Source organism: Coregonus lavaretus, assembly GCF_964263955.1.
Source record: "Coregonus lavaretus genome assembly, chromosome: 28".
Taxonomy (NCBI): domain Eukaryota; kingdom Metazoa; phylum Chordata; class Actinopteri; order Salmoniformes; family Salmonidae; genus Coregonus; species Coregonus lavaretus.
In genome coordinates, this window is record NC_140015.1 from 10,655,995 (window position 1) to 10,678,468 (window position 22,474).

Genomic DNA, 22,474 nt, shown 5'->3' on the forward strand with positions numbered 1-22,474 from the left:
TTCAATAGAGTCCTTTGCTTTTTTTCAGGCTGATTTGTTCCCAGTTTGGGAGGGAGTCATACTCATCTCTCTTCATCTCCAAAATAGTCTGAAACATATAAACAAACAGACATTATTTCAGATACTGCAGAATACTGGAGAAAAGCAAGCATCCACTGGTCTTAGGGATGGACGTTTTGTGAAATATTTACATAGAAACCTACATATGTCACATTTTCTCTTAAACAATCTGTTTTTATCATCTCGAGACTACCACAAGAAGATATTTCCATTGGCCATATCACACCACAGCCATCATTAGGAGGTTAGTGGGGCACCCTAGTGGCTGTCAGGTGTAGCTGCACTCTGTTTTATATAATGTATATAATACTGTATATAACATTCAGCAGACAAATGTATCCAAAGCGTGTATACATTTCATACATTCCCCAGTGGGAATCAAACCCATTATCCTGACAATGTAAGGGTCATGCTCTACCAACTGAGCCACACAGGACTAGCGTGTTTGTGTGTCAACCTGGAAGTCGTGGTCGGAGAGGTAGATCTCCAGGCGATGGGGGTCCACTCCCTCTGGCAGAGGGGTCTGCAGCAGCTCCTCCAGGGGGTACTGGGTTTTAGTGAGCTGGGCCAGGGCGTCCTGCACCAAGGTCAGCTTGACCCGCCCCGCCTCCCCCTGGACAACATCATTCACAAGTCAGCATATCTAAATCTAAAACATACCTGACTGAAAGACAAATACTGTGGTGTTGCTATGACACAGCAGTGTTTACCCAACCAGATAATACTAATCTGTGTTTACTGCTGTTGTGAAGTTATTACCAATGATGCTGCTGATGTCTACAGACGCTATTATTGAGAATGATAATGATTATCATGAGGAGGATGAGTAGTCCTCTCTTCCTGTACCTGTGTGGTGGATGTGGGTCTCTTCTCCCAGCGAGGGAACACGTTGGTGAAGGTGAGGGGTTCTGCCCCGTCCTGGATGAGGTAAGCCTGAAGGGGGCGCCTCGGGTTCCTCTCTAAAACACAGCCAACACACCCCAAACCATCAGAGAACCACAGAACAACTTAACTCCTAACTACAGCATATCCCCAACACACTCCTGATAATGACCAACAACCATCTAAACCCCTCAGATTCAAATCTGGACAACGAAGCCAGTTCCACTGCTTTTATTATTAATTATTCCCCTCTAATCAAGGACTGATTTGGACCTAGGACACCAGGTGTGTGCAATTACCAGCAGTACTCTGGACCTCATAGGGTAAGATTGAAATACCCCTGATCTAAACAATCAACTCTTCTTTTAGCTGGCTTGCTTTGTCTACTTGCTGTCACCTTTGCAGTACTGGAGCACTGTCTGCATGGCACACCTCCTCTCGTTAGCCCAGCGGATGCAGTCAGAGCCAGCGGTCTCACTGTCCTCAGGCTCACCTGCCTGCCACAGATACAGCTCCATATGGTTGTCCAGCAGGAACAGGGCTGGAGAGGGATGAGAGAGAGAGAGAGAGAGAGAGAGAGAGAGAGAGAGAGAGAGAGAGAGAGAGAGAGAGAGAGAGAGAGAGAGAGAGAGAGAGAGAGAGAGAGAGATAGAGAGAGAGATAGAGAGAGAGAGAGAGAGAGTGAGTGAGTGAGTGAGTGAGTGAGTGAGTGAGTGAGTGAGTGAGTGAGTGAGTGAGTGAGTGAGTGAGTGAGTGAGTGAGTGAGTGAATGAGAGCGAGAGAGAAAGAGAGTGAGACAAAGAGAGAGTGAGTGAGTGAGTGAGTGAGTGAGTGAGTGAGTGAGTGAGTGAGTGAGTGAGTGAGTGAATGAGAGCAAGAGAGAAAGAGAGTGAGACAAAGAGAGAGTGAGTGAGTGAGTGAGTGAGAGGGGAGAGAGAGAGAGTGAGTGAGTGAGTGAGTGAGTGAGTGAGTGAGTGAGTGAGTGAGTGAGTGAGTGAGTGAGTGAGTGAGTGAGTGAGTGAGTGAGTGAGTGAATGAGAGCAAGAGAGAAAGAGAGTGAGACAAAGAGAGAGTGAGTGAGTGAGTGAGTGAGAGGGGAGAGAGAGAGAGCGAGAGAGAGCGAGAGAGAGAGAGAGGGAGACAAAGAGAGAGAGCGAGAGAGGACAGAGAAACAGTGAGAAAGGGAAAGAAAGAGGGGGATATTAGGGGTGAGTGTAATTTTTTATTTTAATGTAGTTCTGTCCTTGAGCTCTTCTTGTCTATTAATGTTCTGTATTATGTCATGTTTCATGTTTTGTGTGGACCCCAGGAAGAGTAGCTGCTGCTTTTGCAACAGCTAATGGGGATCCTAATAAAATACCCAAATATCAAATACCTCAAGTCCCTGTGATAACAATGGAAGTTGTGTTTATGAGTGCATGCGTGCAGGTGTGCATACATGTGTGAGTTTGGGCATTGAGCGGACACTCACCTGGCTGTGGCACAAAGTACAGGCTCTCCTGGACAAAGGGCATCGCCATGACAACCCCTGGTAACCTGGCCGGGCTCTGCAGCTCCTCCCCCTGGAAGGTTCCGGAACAGGTGCTCAGATGGAAGAGACGTGGCGTGAAGTTATACTTCCCTGGATCTGAGCGATAACAACCCACAGCATCGCATCACATCAACCTCTCAACCTTTCAGCACTCAGTCAAGTTCAGTTGGTGTATACCTTCTTACATTAGTCATCTGTGTGTCATTTAAAAATAAGACATTTGGGTTGGGATATCTGTTCAGGTTATTCTGAACTTTCAGGCGTTCCGTTAAATACAGTGCCGTGAAAAGTATTTGTCCCCTTTCTAATTTTAAGGGGGCAATTACTTTTTCACACAGGGGCATTGGGTGTTGCATAACAGTTTATTAAATACATTAAATAAGTATGTAATTGTTGTGTTACTTGTTCACTCAGGTTCCCTTTATCTAATATTAGGTTTTGGTTGAAGATCTGATAACATTCAGTATCAAAAATATGCAAAAGTAGAGAAAATTAGAAAGGGGGCAAATACTTTTTCATGGCACTGTATGTCTAGGTGTGTTTTGTTCAGGTATGAACAGGAGTTGAGAGGTGTGTTCAGTACCTTGTAACATGCAGTCATAGGCCTTCCTGTCCTGCTGCCCAATAGCGTTCCAGAACTCCACAGGCTCCGCCCCTTCCTCTACTTCCTGCACCCTCGCAGGGCTATCACTGCTGAGGCCCAGTTCAGGAGGGCACCTAACACACAGACAGCAGAAAGAACACATACCCACGTATTAATACTGTTTGTATTCCAACAAATAAATACATACAGAAGCACAAGCACACATCCATGAAGGGAGACTTACATCTGAGTGAGTCGCTCCACAGCCCTCTTGCCCGCCTCCCGGGAGCTGGCGTGGACCTTACGGCCGTGCCACAGGTAGAGCGCCCCCTGTTGACTGTTGAGCAGTATGAGAGAGCCTCGGGAGCGCAGGCCGCCACAGCTGCAGTCCACCTCCAACAGACTGGCCTCCTCAGGCAGCTCCCCACGCACACAGAACAGACGCCAGACCCCTACAGGACACAGAGAGAGTGCAGTTAGGAACACATATATACACAACACATAGACACATAACCAGACACACACACACCTAAATTAGAGGAGGTAAAGCCAAGGTAATATCCCACCTGTATTGTTGGTGGTGTCCGCTCGGCAACCTTTGTGGATGACCAGACCTCCCTGGAAGAGCTGAAGGAAACATGGAGGCTCCTGCCCCTGAGGCACCATCACCTTCAACAGGACAACAACAACACAGGTAGAAACATCAGTCAGAGAGCCTACTGTACACAACAACCAAAGGCATCCTTCCCAACAATAACACTGGTTTAAACTCAGGCCTCTGAAATGCTAGGCAGGTTTAACCATAGACATCCTATAATTTGTATGTTCTATATGTGATTCTATGGATTTAACTGAGGCTATGGGTGGTTTAAGAGTGTAGATGGAAGAACCACCCACCTGTGTTCCCTCATGACTCCTGAGTGCAGGCATGCCTCGCCCATTGATACTGGAGTGCTGGCCCTGCCAGATGAAGACGGCAGAGCACTCCCTCCCAGGCTCCCCGCTTTCATCCACTGGGCTGAGAGTATAGGTCCAGCGGACCAGGTATGTGTCTCCTTCATGCAGCTGCCCTGGGCTCTCCAGCTGGGCCTCGCTATCCTCAAACTCCTGAATGTGCCAGGTATCCACGGCAACAGTGCTCAGCTCCACCTGCCGCCCATCCTCCAGGGGTACGACCCCATGTCCCCTCTGAACGTCCACCCCCTCCAGGACTGTAGGGACCACCCCGTCCCCTGGCACCGCCACCCCCTGCCCTGCCACCAGCGCCTTGGCATCACACGCACACAGAGACACACACTCTAAATGCTGCTGGGGCAGGGGACTCTGCTGGGGCAACACTGGCATGGCAGTCTGCACAGAGAGACACAGTAGAGAGAGAAAGGTAGGAAGGGAGAGGAGAAATACAGTCTAAGAAGACCAGACATCTTTCTCACAGTCACTCTGAATCTGTACAGGATGGGTCCTATTTGGCTTTGAGTCATGTGTTTCACACATTGACTAGGTAATGGTACCTCATTATTATTATTTATAGCCTCATTATTATTATTTTATTGTTACTTTTTAAATTATTTAGTAAATATTTTCTTAACTGTTATTTTTCTTAAAACTTCATGTGGTTAAGGGCTTGTAAGTAAGCATTTCACTGTAAGGTCTACAGCTGTTGTATTCAGCGCATGTGACAAATAAAAATGGATTTGATTAGATTTGTCTCTAACTAACCTGTGCCTCCTCCACAACCATTGCAGCGGTATCCTCCTTATCTACAGCCCAGTCCAGAAACTTCTCCCTGAAGAGGGCTGTCTCATTGTGCTCAGAGACACAGCCAAACAGGGCCCAGTCGGGCCGTCTTTCACCTTGCCTGTACACAAATCACATACATAATGTATCAACGAATACAACAGCATGTATTTAAATTACATATTTTATTATGTAAGCGCCTGTGTGGTGTTTACGTACGGCTGTATGTTGGGGTTGCAGTGTGTGGGGTCCAGTGGGTTGACCCTACAGTTGCTGTAGTCGTAGGGACCACCCCACACCTGCTGGGCCAGCTGTACAGCCACACTCCTGTCGCCAGGGGCAACATCCTTCCCATGCCACAGGTACACCTCGCTGCCAAAGTCAAACACCAGTGCCTGGTAGAGAGACAGGGGAACAGACAGAGACAGAGAGAGAGGCAGAGAGAGACAACCATTCAGAGATCAGCTACTATCTGTAGTGTTGAAAACTGACAGGAATCACACAAAAGTTGATAGATAGCATACCAGTTTATAATCTTTATATTGAGTTAAAACCCATTGATATGTAGCACCAAGGCAGCAATGGCTGAGAAGCAACAGAGACACATATGGGGATCCAGGGAGGGACTGACCTCAGTGGATCCCAGTAGGGAGACAGTGGGGATGGCTGCCCAGGCCTGCTCATGGGGCACCAGTCTGTTCTCCACCAGCCTGTACAAACAGTTAGACTCCACCACCCCACTCTCATACAGCTCATCCTCCTCTGGGGCTCCCGCTCCTACAGTAAACACACACATATACAATCCCACATACAGTACACAAAGACAGATGCAAATGGTTACTTACTGGTTGCTTGCATACTTACCTACTTGGTTTACTGACTGACTGACTTAGTTTACTGACTGACTTACTCAGTCAGTCAGTCAGTAAACTAAGTCAGTCAGTCAGTCAGTAAACTAAGTCAGTCAGTCAGTAAAGTAAGTAATGAACTAAGTCAGTCAGTCAGTCAGTAAACTAAGTCAGTCAGTCAGTCAGTAAACTTAGTCAGTCAGTCAGTCAGTAAACTAAGTCAGTCAGTAAAGTAAGTAATTTAAAAAAATGACTGACTGACTGACTTAGTTTACTGACTGACTGACTTAGTTTACTTACTTACTGACTTACTTACCTAAAAGGGCGTTCTGGTTGTTTTAATAGGATTAGTACATAGTTTGTACAGTTCTTATGGTTTTGTCTACTAAGTGAGAGACAGAGTGGTTGGTGACTAGTTGTAGTCTGACCTCTGTATTGTGTCTTTCCTCCCAGAAGGTTCCAGAAGTCAGAGGCCAGGCTGTTGTCAGTATTGACCCCCTCCTCTAGGTGGATGACCTCACAGGCCCGGCAGCCCAGGTCTCCCTGGGTCTGGATCAACGATGCCAGCTCTGACGCCTGGACAGAGACAGCAGAAGGCAGGAAAACATCATCACCAGTAATAACTGACATTTATCAGTGGCTTCACATTGTGTTTAAATGTAGCGTGTAAAATGTACTTCAATGGCATTATTCAAAAGTCATACATGGTTTGAATTACAGATGAATAAGATGCCCAACAGGAATCAACCATGAACAATACAGGCCAGGGATCTAGTTAGTGGCCAAGGAATAGAGTCAGTATGTGATACAAATTGTGTGTAGTGTCCCAGTCGAACCTTGGCTTTCTCTGTGGCGTTGGCGAACTCTCCGCTCCAGAGGATGCAGTGAGAGGGTGTCACCAGCAGGTAGCAGTCTCCACTGTTCAGAGACCTGGCTGTGGGCTCCACCAGACGTACTTGCACATAATGCCAACCTGGCACCGTAGGAGACACACACACACATGTTGAATGGAGAGTTTGTATTCACACACACACATGCACACGCACACTCATAAACGCAATCATATGCACGCACACACACTTGCACGATCTGTACTTACCTTTGATGTGAATGAGCAGGAGGTTGCTGATGGGCAGGTTGTTGTTGTTTGTCACTGAGTCTGTGGAAGTGACATCACGCAGGTTGACGTTACTGAAGTCATCTGTACCGGCCAGACCTGCTAGAGCTGAATCAGCCATGTTGGAATTCTTGGCCACTGAGGACAGACATGGGACAGAGAGATCAGAGATGAGAAAGTCACAGTATATAAACGGTATATAAGCAGATTGAAAAAAAAAAGAGAAAGAGAGATAGAGACATTTTTTAAAACTTTTGGTCTTTCTTTAATGGTACATTCTCATTTCATCCCCCCCCCCCCCCCCCCCCCCTATAAAAAAAAAACAACATCCCCTATACAGCATACTCACCTTTCCCTCTACCCCACGATACAAAAACAACACCACACATCACAATAACCCAAACCTCACCACTTCTACAACCGTATATCCAGACCATCTTCCCCAGCTATACAGACATCCCCCCCCCAAACACACCATATCTCTTGAAACATCTCCACACTTTTTATCATTTTATAGAAGTCAAATTCTACCCTAAGGCACGCAGAGACAATCCCATTAAATAATAGTAAAGGGTCTGTTATCCCCCCACCTTTGACCCTGTTCCTCCTTGTTAGCCAAATAGCCAACTTTGCCTGAGCAAACAGAAAATTCAACAACACACATTTGGCCTTTTCCTTATTTGAATACCTGTACCCCATTATAAACATCCCAACAGTAAACTCCACCCCCAACCTCTCACACAGACATTCCAACAGAGACATTAAAGGCATTAACCTGGCGCACATAGAAAACACATGAATCACAGTTTCACTCATGACACAAAAAGGACACCCCTGTCCTTTCCACTGGAGGTCCCCTGACCTCTTTGCTACTGGGAGTTTGTAGAGCCCCCTCCATCTAAAACCCACCATACTCTCCGCCCCACATACTCCCTGCCACTGATGTGCCTTCACTCCTGTTAGGCTCCTAATGTTCCTTACCTTAATACAGAGGTTGTATACCACTTTACCTCCCACCCCTTCAAAATCCCCCAGGCTCGGAGTGTTAAAATCAAACAAGTCCTCCAAACCCCCTTGCCAGTCCCCAGTCTCTGCCGTCACGTGCAGTGGCGGAAATATTGGCAGCCACTCCCCATTTGGCCGCTCAAACACCCCCTTTACCGGCTCAGACAGTGCCTCCTGGACTTCCCCCAGGAATCTCTCCAGCAGCCTAAGAGATGTTAGTCCTGTTTGTTGTGCTAGGACTTCTGGGGTTTTCCACCCCTCCTCTCCCAGCCTTAGTAATCCCGCTGCCATCAGTCGCCTCTTCAGGGTGGCCAACTGAACCGATCTCAAAAGGATGGCTGGGTTGTGGAAGATAGGCTCCTCCCACACCCACAGCCTAGGCTCCACACCGCCGTCTCGTGTGGGCCTTAGTAGCTGCCAGGCCCTCAGCACCGCAGAGTAAAAATCAGAGAGACCTGCTGTACTCAGCCCCTCCAGCCTCATGAGGAATAGCTGCCGGTCCAACCCTAATCCGCCAGCTCTCCTCAGCAGCGTGCATGCTGGCTCCCTCCAGCCGACATCAGTATGGTACAGCAGTCTCTGCGCCGCCTTTAGTCGGAATGCAGCCACCCTGCTCTCCAGTTCCACCAGGCCCTGTCCTCCTTCATTTACGGACATATACAACACTGCCGCCCTCAGCCAGTGATGGCCCGACCAGAAAAAATCCACCAGCTTGCGTTGCAGGTCTGCGAGCAGACGTGGGGATTGAGGACAGCCAGTTTATGCCACAGGGACGATGCCACCAGGTTGTTGATTATCAGCACCCTCCCTCTACAGTGGGGGAAAAAAGTATTTAGTCAGCCACCAATTGTGCAAGTTCTCCCACTTAAAAAGATGAGAGAGGCCTGTAATTTTCATCATAGGTACACGTCAACTATGACAGACAAAATGAGAATTTTTTTCTCCAGAAAATCACATTGTAGGATTTTTAATGAATTTATTTGCAAATTATGGTGGAAAATAAGTATTTGGTCAATAACTAAATGTTCTCAATACTTTGTTATATACCCTTTGTTGGCAATGACACAGGTCAAACGTTTTCTGTAAGTCTTCACAAGGTTTTCACACACTGTTGCTGGTATTTTGGCCCATTCCTCCATGCAGATCTCCTCTAGAGCAGTGATGTTTTGGGGCTGTCGCTGGGCAACACGGACTTTCAACTCCCTCCAAAGATTTTCTATGGGGTTGAGATCTGGACACTGGCTAGGCCACTCCAGGACCTTGAAATGCTTCTTACGAAGCCACTCCTTCGTTGCCCGGGCGGTGTGTTTGGGATCATTGTCATGCTGAAAGACCCAGCCACATTTCATCTTCAATGCCCTTGCTGATGGAAGGAGGTTTTCACTCAAAATCTCACGATACATGGCCCCATTCATTCTTTCCTTTACACGGATCAGTCGTCCTGGTCCCTTTGCAGAAAAACAGCCCCAAAGCATGATGTTTCCACCCCCATGCTTCACAGTAGGTATGGTGTTCTTTGGATGCAACTCAGCATTCTTTGTCCTCCAAACACGACGAGTTGAGTTTTTACCAAAAAGTTCTATTTTGGTTTCATCTGACCATATGACATTCTCCCAATCCTCTTCTGGATCATCCAAATGCACTCTAGCAAACTTCAGACGGGCCTGGACATGTACTGGCTTAAGCAGGGGGACACGTCTGGCACTGCAGGATTTGAGTCCCTGGCGGCGTAGTGTGTTACTGATGGTAGGCTTTGTTACTTTGGTCCCAGCTCTCTGCAGGTCATTCACTAGGTCCCCCCGTGTGGTTCTGGGATTTTTGCTCACCGTTCTTGTGATCATTTTGACCCCACGGGGTGAGATCTTGCGTGGAGCCCCAGATCGAGGGAGATTATCAGTGGTCTTGTATGTCTTCCATTTCCTGATAATTGCTCCCACAGTTGATTTCTTCAAACCAAGCTGCTTACCTATTGCAGATTCAGTCTTCCCAGCCTGGTGCAGGTCTACAATTTTGTTTCTGGTGTCCTTTGACAGCTCTTTGGTCTTGGCCATAGTGGAGTTTGGAGTGTGACTGTTTGAGGTTGTGGACAGGTGTCTTTTATACTGATAACAAGTTCAAACAGGTGCCATTAATACAGGTAACGAGTGGAGGACAGAGGAGCCTCTTAAAGAATAAGTTACAGGTCTGTGAGAGCCAGAAATCTTGCTTGTTTGTAGGTGACCAAATACTTATTTTCCACCATAATTTGCAAATAAATTCATTAAAAATCCTACAATGTGATTTTCTGGATATTTTTTTCTCATTTTGTCTGTCACAGTTGACGTGTACCTATGATGAAAATTACAGGCCTCTCTCATCTTTTTAAGTGGGAGAACTTGCACAATTGGTGGCTGACTAAATACTTTTTTCCCCCACTGTATATGACACTTGGGACAGGAGCCACCTCCACCTGGCCAGTCTTGACACCACTGCCTGTGACAGCCCCTCCCAGTTCTTCCTGACCCACCGCTCCGAGCCCAGGTACACCCCCATGGCTCAGCACACTTGCCCCTTTCCACCAGAGCCCCCAATCAACTTCATTCAACACATCGCTATGCGTCTCCTGCAGAAACAACACCTGTACTTTTTTTTGTTTTACATATTCACCCAACACACTCCTCTTTCCCGCATCTCTGGCGCCATTAATATTAAGCGAGCCTACCCAAAGAGTCTCCATAAGAAGTGGGAGAAAAGCCAGCAAAGAAATAGACCAATAGCAAAGCTAAAAAATCCCCAGTGCCAGAAAGAAAACGTTAATCTAAACAGTGTCTGAAGGTAGACCTTTAAGTACGGTTGTGACCCACTTCCTCAACCATTTCCTGGGTGAGAGGACACCATGCCCCTCATTTTTCATAGCATGTTGTACTGATCTTACAAACTTTCCCGGATCGCAAAAAAAAGCCTCAAGATTAACTTTTTTCCCCTTAGTCTCATTCAGGAACCTTGACAGTTTCCTCACCGTGTACTTTGACCCCTCTGACTGACTGGATGTCAGCTCTGGACCCATTGAGGAGGAGTCTGAAAAGAAATCCTCCTCATCGTCTTCTTCCTCAGACTCATCTTTCTCCTCCTCATCTCCATCTCCCAACCTGACCACCTGCCCTTCCACTCTAGTCGGGACCTCCCCCCCAGCATCAGGCAAAGGTTCCTTGGTGCCTTTCACCACACCAGCCTCTGCCCTCCCACCTCCTTTCTTCTCCCCCTTTTTCCTCTTCCGCTTGACACCCTCCTCCACCCTTCTCCACCCCCCCAGTCACTTACCCTATCCCACTATACTCTCCTCATCCACTAGCATAACCTGACTAAGCCCAGCCTCATCTACACCACCATCCATGACATGACTAGACCCAGTCTCATCTACACCACCATCCATAACATGACTAGACCCAACCTCATCTACACCACCATCTATAGCATGACTGGACCCAGCCTCATCTACCCCACCATCTGTCGCATGACTAGGCCCAGCCTCTGCTGCCTGCGTCTCATGGCCCCCTGTATGTTGACCTCGCCAACCGCGAGCAGAACCTCCTCCACCTTAATTCCATTCTCATGAACACACCTGACTCCATGCCGTAACGACAGCGTCTCCTCCGCGCTAGGCTGTGAAGCCATCGCTCACACCACACCGTTCAAAATCCCAGGAAACTAAACTTCTGTCCTCTTCCCCCCTAACTTTGAAAAAGAAAAACAGTGGGTACCACTAAAACAAACAGTGCATGAACCCTCCACCATAGAAAAGAACAATGGAAAGAAAAGACCAAGGCAAGAATCAAGAAATAAGTTAGGACAGAGCCCTCCACACCAAACATTCAAACTCCAAAAAACTCCCAGCATGCACTGAGAGAGAGAGAGAGGGAGCAAGAGAGAGAGATATATCTCTCTGGTATATGTTAACATGACTCACTCATCTCCACTTGTATCCTGTTAGTGTTAACGGTACCCATGGTGACTCTCTCTCCCATGTAGTCCTGTCTGATGTCATCGCGGGCCGCCAGAGCACGCAGAGGGTTCCGGGAGCCCTGAGTCCTGCGGGATGGACGCACCGACCGCCTATGCTGTGCTACCTCTGATGTCAGCCTGCACACACACACACACACACACACACACACACACACACACACACACACACACACACACACACACACACACACACACAACACACACACACACACACACCACGAAGAGGCATTAAGAGACAAACACACACAATGAACACACTCAATCAATTAGATAGATACAAGAATACACGTAAACACATACACACAACCATACACACCTCCCCCCAAACACACACACACACAGACTCACATGGGGGTATTTGTCTGGCAGAGGGCACTCAGGTCCTGCTCTGGGTCAGTTCCAGTGGCAGCTCCAGCCCCAGCAGGGCGGGCAGAGGGTGAGGGGGGTGACACCTCCCTGTAGAAACCACCACACGTCTCCTGGTCATCGGGGTCATGACCTCCTTCACCCCCCTTGAGGTCACCTCCAGGGGCGTGTCCTGGGGAGCGGCTGGGGGAGGAGAGGGGGAAAACATGAGAGAAGTTACAGGTATTCCACTTCATTGGGATACTCAAAGCATCACTGAGCAAAACACAGGAAGTTAGACAATAGACACCAGTGGATAGACTTCCTCTCTTAATCTGAGGTTTGGACAAATCATCCTAGAATCGATAATAAGACGTACCATTCAGCCTGTCCACAAAGGAATCCAGTTTGTCCAGCTTTGTGTCCTCTTCCACCTCCATCCCAGGGTGACTGGAGATCTCTGTTTAGAGGAGAACCAGAGGTCAGGGAAGAGGATCTAAATCACAAACCAGACACACACATATTTTCTCTTTTGTAGATGTGGTAGTTTTACCTTCGTATGGGCATGCTGTGGCTGTGGCTCCTGTGGAGGGTCTCTTGGTGTGAGATGGAGGGGTCTCGTCTATGTCTGACACAGGGAACACCAAACCTGCAATGGGACAATCACACACAGGTCTGAGTGAGGGAAAGAGAGGGAGAGAGAAGGGGGAGAGAGAGAGAGAGAGAGAGAGAGAGAGAGAGAGAGAGAGAGAGAGAGAGAGAGAGAGAGAGAGAGAGAGAGAGAGAGAGAGAGAGAGAGAGAGAGAGAGAGAGAGAGAGAGAGAGAGGGAAAGAAAAGGAGAAAGATGAAGAGAAAGAGGGAAACAGATTCATTTAGAGAGAGAAACCTCACCTCTTTTCGCCATGCGTCCAGCCACAGTGTACTGGGCCGAGTCGTTGGCGACCCCTCTCCCTCTGGTCTTCCACTGCTCCTCACTCTCCTGTAGAGTTTTCATGCGATCAGCCACCGACGCCTGTGGCAGCTCCTCCACTTCTACTGGTCTAGCCTGCTGCATGGTCAGAGACAGGGATCAGTACCAGACAGTAACACCTACCAGTATGTGTGTGATTCTGTGATTGTGGGTTTGTGTGTGTGTCACCTTCTGTCTCCATTGGGGCTGAGAGCGGGTCTGGGTGGGAGAGGAGACCTCCTGGGCCTCATAGGAAGAAATGGTCTGAGGAGGGAGATAAAATAGGATACATGAAGGGGAACTACGCTAACACGTTTCACTGCAGTATCAACAGAACTCAAATCACAGCACTCAAACAAGTACATCGAAATGGAATATTGAGGGCAATGGCATGCAATGGACACACTTCACTCACACCTGAACGTGTGCTTGCACACACACTCACCTGATTGTAACACATGACATATTGAGGTGTACTGTTAGAATAGACAGAGGAAAAGACAGGGTCCTGGGAGGAGGAGAGGAGAGGAGAGGAGGAGGAGAGGAGAGGAGAGGAGGAGGAGAGGAGAGGAGGGAGATAAAGGAATAAGCCCAGGATTGAGTAAAACAGAATAGAATAGATATGATATGACTTGAACTTGCAGCATAGTCAACAAACCAGGGTCAAACGTTAGGTTGAAATAACCAAACACAGAGGTTTGTAGGCAATATGGTGAACTATGTAGGGAATAGGGTGCCACAGAGTCAGCACTCCGCTTACCCAGCACTGAGGGTTGACAGCTGGTGCATCATGGGAGATCTCACTGTCTTCCTACAGGGGGCAGCATGGGAGCATAGAGGGGGTGTGGTCAGCAAAGCCAAGAGAAAAAGAGGGTGAGAGGAGCGAGCGTAGCATAAAATGATACGGCAAACAGGAGAAAGAGAGGGTGAAGGGTAATGAGATCCATCTACAAGGGTATGGAGGTCTCTCCTTCACACACACACAGCACGGAGAACTGTCAACACTGTCCAGCTAAGGGTGCCTAATGGGGTCAAGAGGGTTTTCATGGAAGCCTCTCAGTCTATCTGTTAACATACCATGTCATTCTGAGCCATTCAGCCCATTACTGGGCATTAGCACCATTAGGAGCTGCACCCATATCTAAGTAATGCAAGGTAGCTCTCAGAGATTGAACACATACCACAGTAAGTTATAGGGCTGGTGTAGAGGTGGTATGATATTAAACACATACCATAGTAAGTTATAGGGCTGGTGTAGAGGTGGTATGATATTAAACACATACCACAGTAAGTTATAGGGCTGGTGTAGAGGTGGTATGATATTAAACACATACCATAGTAAGATATAGGGCTGGTGTAGAGGTGGTATGATATTAAACGCATACCATAGTAAGATATAGGGCTGGTGTAGAGGTGGTATAATATTAAACACATACCACAGTAAGATATAGGGCTGGTGTAGAGGTGGTATGATATTAAACACATACCACAGGAAGGTATATGGCTGGTGTAGAGGTGGTATGATATTAAACACATACCACAGTAAGATATAGGGCTGGTGTAGAGGTGGTATGATATTAAACACATACCACAGTAAGGTATAGGGCTGGTGTAGAGGTGGTATGATATTAAACACATACCACAGTAAGGTGTAGGGCTGGTGTAGAGGTGGTATGATATTAAACACATACCACAGTAAGGTATAGGGCTGGTGTAGAGGTGGTATAATATTAAACACATACCACAGTAAGATATAGGGCTGGTGTAGAGGTGGTATGATATTAAACACATACCACAGTAAGATATAGGGCTGGTGTAGAGGTGGTATGATATTAAACACATACAGTACCATAGTAAGATATAGGGCTGGTGTAGAGGTGGTATGATATTAAACACATACCATAGTAAGATATAGGGCTGGTGTAGAAGTGCTATGATGTTAGGATGCTCCTTTGTTTTCAGTGGAATGGCAAAACTCAAACTCTGATATTAAGCACTCAGCTTTCTGAACTAGCCTACACAACATATCTGTTCTACCTTCAAGAACAAAAAGGACAGCTAACTAACTCCTCCTACCTGGCCACGTACTATCCACCTTTGTACTTTTCACCTTTTTCAAAATAGATATACTATTTCGATATAATTTTTGGGCAGTGTGCGGACAGCATCCCCTCTTTTGAAATGCCTCCCAAATCCAGGCCAATCTCCCCTGTGATTTGTCCCCCTGGTGACCCTCATCCTCCCCTCTTTCCCTGACTGACAGGTTAAACTAAACCCACTGGTTCCAGGCAGCCACCCAGAGATTACAAGGGGAAGCCAGGGCCTTTTCTCTGGGCTGGGCTGGTGTGGAGTGTTACAGTGGGGCCAAGCCATAGTATCACAGACCCTGGGGCGGCAGGTAGCTTAGTGGGTAAGAGCGTTGTGCCAGTAACCGAAAGGTCGCTGGTTCTAATCCCCGAGCCGACTAGGTGAAAAATCTGTCGATGTGCCCTTAAGCAAGGCACTTAACCCTAATTGCTCCTGTAAGTCGCTCTGGATAAGAGCGTCTGCTAAATGACTAAAATGTAATGTAAAATGAGTAGGGATTGGCTGGGAGCCTCCTGTTGTGGCTCTATCTATCTATCTGACTGAGAAGGATGTGTCCACAGCTGTCCGCTGCTCTGCTTTCCAGGCTAAAACTGGATTTGCCTCATTGTGATTCTGAGCCTACATATTCAAGATGCTAAACACAAGTGCAGACCCAAATCAACTATAAACAGCCAATCAATTTGCTCCAAAACAAATGAGCTCAGTCAGTCTGAGATTTCCAGTGCAAATCAGTGATGTCAGCATCTATCCACTGCCCACCATTCCCAGTAGCTGACTGCTATGACTAAGGTGTGTATGTGTGTGTTTCAACTAAGGAGAGGTCCAGTAAGATGGCCGCTGGTCTTACCTTCCTCTGGTCCGCCAAGGTCACCTGGACGTGTTGTCTGGGAGGGGTGTCTCTCCTCATTAAGCTACCCCTCTCCTCCTCTTCCTCCTCCCTGGAAGCATCTGACAGCCTGCACAGAGACAGAGGGGAGGTCTAAGAAATAGTCATGCAAATTTCTATCTCGTGCGTATGCTCGCTCGCGCACACACACACACACACAGGGTCACAACGTTCCCTCAACGTTCACACACAAACACATAATTTAAAAGGCCTGTGTGTTGGCTCTTGTGTTAGTTGTGTACCTGTCTCTCCCAGAGGTGTTCACAGGGGGGTCCATCTGCCCTCTCTGTTCAGCCAGGGAAGGCCTCTCCTCCTGGGGGTGACCCTGCTCTGAGGATGGCCTGGCTGGGGCACACATGGCCACCGTCTCCCTCCTGTTCCTGTTCCTCTGTCTCCAGGGGGCAGAGGAGGCTGGTCTCTCTCTACGAGGCACGGGTACATTATCATGTCTCACTGCCCTCCTCTCCTCCACCCCGTTCCCTCTCTCCCTTCCTCCGTTCTGGTCCTGCTGTCTGTCCTCCCATACAATGTCTCTGTCTGGGTCCCATTCTGGTCCTGCAGAGGGGCTCTTCATCAGGATGCCTCTGATCTCTCCTGGCTCAGAGTCCCAGCGCTGCTGCAAGCCCTGCTGGGACGGGTCAGGTCCTGTGTTTGGCTCCACGTCGGCCTCGGGTCGAGTCTGGGCCTGATGCACCTCGAAGGGCCTCAGGTTGACGGACAGCTCCTGCTGCCGGTCGGAGAGGGTGGGGGACAGGCGCAGCGGGGGCAGCTGGATGGGGCCTTTCTGGAGCTGAGGGAGGACATAGAGAGGAGAATGTTGTCAGAGACATGGAGATGATCGATTCTACTCATCACAATAGTGTAAATTAGTATGAAAACTATAAAAAGAAGAGGTTACTACATATTTCTGAGTCATCATTTTGGACCTGTCTAATTTTAGTGTGAATTGGGCGCTAGTGTAGTGTTACCCTCTGGACAGTGGTATGGTCAATATTGGCTTGATACTGATCAATTAAAACTATTGATCAATCCAGTGCTCACAACAGTTAGAGGCACAGAGCGTGACATTTAATTTTGTGTACTTACTCACATACTCATGCTCACGTCAACATCCAGTATACACACACACACACACACACACACACACACTCGCACTCATACACACACTGAATCACCTGTGTCACAATCTACATTTCTCAGTTAAAGAAAGATACACACACACAATTGCCAATGTCATCTCTAATATTCTCTCTTCCATTCCTCTGAGGATGTCTTGGTCCCACACACACTCACCAGGCTGACCTCCTCCACAGTGATTGGCTGTGTGCGGTAGCGTGCCCCCTTCTGCCTGCGTCTCTCCGGGGGGGCATCAGGAGGGGCGTCCCCCTGGCTCCCTGGCAGGGACAGCTTGTTGAACAGAGCCAGCTTCTCACTCATAGTCAGCTTACTGTTCTCATCGTCCTCCACCGCCTCCGCCTCGGCCTGCACAGCCTTGGCCTCGCCTGACTCCGCTGGCTGGGGGGTGCTGCAGGGACATGGGGTAGATAGATAGGAGAAGAAGAGTGGTGAATGGAAGTCATGGATGAATAGTTAAAACAGAGAAACAGCCCTGTTAATTAAAATGTGTATTGACGGGAACTGTGGAACACAATGTGAGATATTTTTAATGCGTGGCAGTAAATTAGTGTTTTAGCCTCCTCTCTGACTGCTCCCTGTTCCAATTAGAGGCAGGAATCTCTCTGTCCAACTCAGTAAAGGACACATGTAGTTAGCCAGATGGGACGCCATTATGAGTGAACAAACCCTACCAGCTCTAGGTTTTCAATAGAAAACTGTGCAATATTAAACCTGTTAAATGTAATGGCAAAATGTAGATTTCTGCCTAAATAGACATACCCAAAAGTAATTATTTATCATGAGAGGGCCATAAACAATACTTAGTAATGCTTATACCGCAAGAAAGATTACAATCTCACCTTTCTGGTAAAAATAGTTATAAATTGCTGAGGAGTAGTCACTTTTCAGGACACAAGCTCAAGTATACAGTACAAATATGAAAATGTGAAATATTTTATATGATGTATTTTCTATTCAACAAAACTGTATAAGGCTTGAAATAACTTATATGCATTCTAAATATAGTACAATCAAGTTATAAAACGACTAACTATAAGATTTCGCCTTCATTATAATGGTGAAATACATATTTTTATGTTTAGTATTAGAAAAAGGTCTCTCTTGATTAAAACTTCTGCCCCCACCCTTCTGAACATCGCACAGGGCTCTAGCATGACTTCCTGAACTCGTTATGAAATGGCCTTTCATCTCATATTGTCCATCTATGACAAACATAAAGTGTTTTTTATTTAAAATCTATGAATTATTTTAGATTACTTTGATAACGTTGGCTTTAAATCGATATCCGAATGTGCTAGAGCGACGAACCTACAGAAACCGTATACCATAAACCGTTTCACAACTATAATCAGTTATGATCTCATGACCTGCCTTCCATGTGGATTCCACAACCCACTGGGCAAGGAATTTGAATGTGTGAGAGGCCAATGTTTTTTGCATACTGTCTGCCAACACGTCACTGCCCACAGATACAATATCTCCTTGTCCATTGACCATCGAGGTGTGACTCTTGACCCTGCTCACCTGGTGGCCACCACCATCTCCTCACAGGTGATTGGCTGAGTGAGTGAGCGGTGCTCGTTGCCGCGTCGTACTCTGCGTTCAGACGTGACGCTGCCAGAGCGAGGCTTCAGAAAGGAGGAGGCCTCAGGGGCTGCTGTCTTCTCTAGCTCCTGCAACAGAGAGAAAGAGGGAGAAGAGAGAAAGAAAGAGAGAGAGAAATAGTCATTCATAACATTTATGTTGATATTTGATACATAATATCTGACCATTACATGTTGCACAATAATACCTTTGCCACCGGTGTATAATAGACATTTAGATCAAACAGAGCATACAATGTCCTTATTGTGATCGAGATGTAGTTGTCCCTGATTGCACTGACTTTGCTCACAGCTGCTTGTTTGAAGAAGTGTACTTACTGTGATCAAGATGTGGTTGTCCCACTGGCTATCCTAAGTTGAATGCACCAATTTGTAAGTCGCTCTGGATAAGAACGTCTGCTAAATGACTTAAATGTAAATGTAAAATAATGGTTGAAATGACTGTCTCACTCTACTGAAAAAATAACAGGAGAAACGACAGAAATGTCCTCTCCTTTTTCATATCTTTCATTGAAACTCTCTCTCTTTCCTGGCATGTGAATGGAGGTGCATTACTATAGGCAGCGGAAGTGGGTCAGTTAGCTGGTGAATAAACCAGGGATCTGTAAGTTGCTGTGGGTAGCCTACGTAAGGAGGTAGAGGAGAGGGATAGAATGCCAGGTCTGCAGGTCACAGTGTAACCAGAGCTCCCTCAGTAGCGTACCATTACCTCTCTGGCCCTCCCCTCAATCCCCTCCCTCCTGGCCCTGCCTCCCTCCTCCACCAGCCAGCCTGACAGGAGCTAGCTATAGGCTAATTATAACCACCTGTTAATGGCTGTTCATGGCTTTATAGTCCCTTTATAACCACCTGGCTCCCCTGGGGGGGGGGGGGGGGGGGGGGCTGGTTGGTTGGTGGGGGGGGGGGCTGGTTGGTTGCTAATGTTTTGAATTTCAGTAAAGGTGGATCACTAGGATCCCATTTCAAAGTAAACACAGAGAAGGAAACCCATTAGCAGTCCTCCTGAGAAATGTTTGAACTATAGCCTGGGACTATAGCTAAATTAGATTGATTAACAAGACAGACTGCCAAAGGCTACATAAACAATAAAACATTGACCAATGGGAGTAAACTAAGAACAGCAGGGTCCATCTGCATGCACTCTGTGGTCTGGCTTCCTATATTACACTCTTTCTGCAGATGTAATTTAGGCACCATGTACCAATATATAGTACAGTACTATTATACAAGGCCCTGTCTGGATCAGAGAGCAGCACCTGTTTGGCCATTCATATTCCTCAACATTCGTTCGGCGTGTTCAGTTCTGCATGCTCAGCTCAGCCTGTTGGCTCATCATGTGTTGCTCCATGACTGTAAGGTGAGCAGTCTCTCTCTCTCTCTCTCTCTCTCTCTCTCTCTCTCTCTCTCTCTCTCTCTCTCTCTCTCTCTCTCTCTCTCTCTCTCTCTCTCTCTCTCTCTCTCTCTCTCTCTCTCTCTCTCTCTCTCTCTCTCTCTCTCTCTCTCTCTCTCTCTCTCTCTCTCTCTCTCTCTCTCTCTCTCTCTCTCTCAACATGGGCTCTGTTGTTTCTGTTGATGTGCAGTGGTGAGACATAAGCCCTGTGTAGCCCCCCTGGTCTCCATGGTGATGACCTTTTGTGGTCAGGTACAAGGGAACAGGAGCGGGGTCCTGGGAGGAGTTCCTGTTTCACAGCCAAGGCTGAGATAGATGGACGTGCTTACTTTAAACAGAGACATCTTGGCCGCCACACTCATCTTGGCTCTGTCGTCTGTCTTCACATCAGCTGGGGGGAAAATACATTACATTAAATATATACATAAAGTCAGGCAAACTGAGGTAAATGCATTAGAGGTAAGTACATACACACTCAAAGACACACCTTGTTAAAATGCAAAATGCCTGTCAGCCTGTCTGTGTCATCAGCAGGGATATCATTTTGGCATCATTGAGCCTGTCAAACACATTAACCCGAACCCTCTAAATAAAAATAGGCAAACAAAAAATTGAACAGCACCCCACTCACCTTATGATCATATAGCGAACTCACAGTCCCTGTCATACAGCAAAAACTGTTAACCTGCTTATAGTAGTCCAGAGAGGCTACCTGTCAGTCAAGCTGCGACACAATGAGATAGACAGATCTCTGTGACTGATCCATTCATGTGAGGCCATCGCCCTGCTTGTTGTCCTGCACCTGGCATTCACTACACTGTCACATGGCACCACCACCACTATCTCTCAGCTGGCACTGCTAGCTGGCTACTTCCTCTCACCTGGCCTGAACTTAATGACCACACAGCTCATCCTTTTGACCAGGCAGTTGGGCAGTTGGTCAGCATCGCTGATCGTGTGAGTGTCAACTGTCTCTGTTGTTTCTAACAATGCTCTCAATGGCTATGTAATCATGTATTTTAGGTGGACATACAAATGAATGTATGAGAGATAACTTATTGGACAGCTACTGTGTAGAAGTGGGGACAATTTTTATAGTGGCGGTAAGGAGCTTTTATGGCTCATAAATCCATCCCTACAGAGGAACTTCAACATTCTACCGTCACCCTGTGCCCATCTGGGTCTGGTGGACTGTTTAAAAATAAAAGCCCTTGATTTATTTTAATGTTCTGTTTATTATAGATGTTCTATAAAGGCAGCTCTGGAGCTGGGGTTGAGTGTAAGTAGAGGTCAGAGTATATTCATTAGGTTTACTGTTATAAACGTACTGTTATACAGTAACTATTAGTTGATATAGGTTTGTGCGTTTATATTATCGGTTGATTTTGAGTGAAAATAGAAAAAACTGTTATTCCTTCTGACCCGGTGTTGTCCGCCCCCTTTTCGTCTGTCTGTCTGTCTGTCTGTCTGTCTGTCTGTCTGTCTGTCTGTCTGTCTGTCTGTCTGTCTGTCTGTCTGTCTGTCTGTCTGTCTGTCTGTCTGTCTGTCTGTCTGTCTGTCTGTCTGTCTGTCTGTCTGTCTCTCAGCTACTGTGTGATGACAGAGCCTATCACAGCAGCCTGCTGAGCCATTTTATCACACGCTACTTGTAGAGACAAGTGCTGATCAGAGCTCTTTGCCACCTCCTATCTCTCATGTCGGCATTTCTGTGATAGAGAGAGAGGGGGGGAGAGAGAGAGAGAGAGAGAGAGGGGTGGGGGGAGAGTGAGAGGGGGGGAGAGAGAGAGAGCGAGAGAGAGAAAGAGAGAGAGCACCTGCTCTTCTTTGTCACTGTGTTAAACATTATCCCTGGCAAGCCACACAGCACTATGCCTGTGACCCCCCCCCTCTCTCTCTCTCTCTCTATTTCGCTCTCTCTCTCTCTCTGTTTCTCTCTCTCTCTCTCTGTGATCCTCTCTGTCCCTCTCTCTCTCTAGCTGTGTCTCTGTCCCTCCCTCCCCCCACTCAGTTAACACAGAGGCAGTACAGAGGCAGTCCAATAGGCCATGGATCAGCCGTTTGTGTGTGGCAAACAAAAACAGGCCATGTGACCCCAGGTGGGCGGGGTTCGTTACCTTTAGCGTTCTCCTCTTCCTCTGCTTCTAGCAGCCTGTGGGACAGAGAGAGAGAATCAACACAAGGTCATTGGCTGAAACATGCACACAAGACAAAAGATGAGAGGAGTTTGACCATGCTTATTCCTGCCTGGTATAATTCTCTCTTTTCACTCTCTCTCCATTGTCTGTGTGGGTTACTGTATCTCACACACA

General features: G+C 47.3%; 1 pseudogene across 1 annotated transcript in view; it reads right to left on the bottom strand.

The window, feature by feature from the left end:
* Position 1: 1 nt before the first annotated feature.
* Positions 2–22,474, bottom strand: part of LOC311104540 (supervillin-like) — a 35,043-nt pseudogene continuing 12,570 nt past the window's right edge. Inside the window, exons 3-31 of the transcript XR_014615793.1 lie at positions 22,280–22,314; positions 20,495–20,556; positions 18,696–18,844; positions 17,328–17,559; positions 16,277–16,824; positions 15,996–16,104; positions 13,821–13,871; positions 13,506–13,568; positions 13,250–13,324; positions 13,003–13,159; positions 12,664–12,759; positions 12,490–12,570; positions 12,114–12,314; positions 11,710–11,882; positions 6,741–6,896; positions 6,478–6,614; positions 6,070–6,217; positions 5,425–5,570; positions 5,013–5,188; positions 4,776–4,914; positions 3,954–4,406; positions 3,623–3,725; positions 3,301–3,508; positions 3,057–3,190; positions 2,414–2,569; positions 1,340–1,483; positions 907–1,019; positions 518–673; positions 2–88 (exon numbers count right to left, since the gene is read on the bottom strand). The product of XR_014615793.1 is annotated as a supervillin-like (transcript). The remainder of the gene's footprint in view (positions 89–517; positions 674–906; positions 1,020–1,339; positions 1,484–2,413; positions 2,570–3,056; positions 3,191–3,300; positions 3,509–3,622; positions 3,726–3,953; positions 4,407–4,775; positions 4,915–5,012; positions 5,189–5,424; positions 5,571–6,069; positions 6,218–6,477; positions 6,615–6,740; positions 6,897–11,709; positions 11,883–12,113; positions 12,315–12,489; positions 12,571–12,663; positions 12,760–13,002; positions 13,160–13,249; positions 13,325–13,505; positions 13,569–13,820; positions 13,872–15,995; positions 16,105–16,276; positions 16,825–17,327; positions 17,560–18,695; positions 18,845–20,494; positions 20,557–22,279; positions 22,315–22,474) is intronic.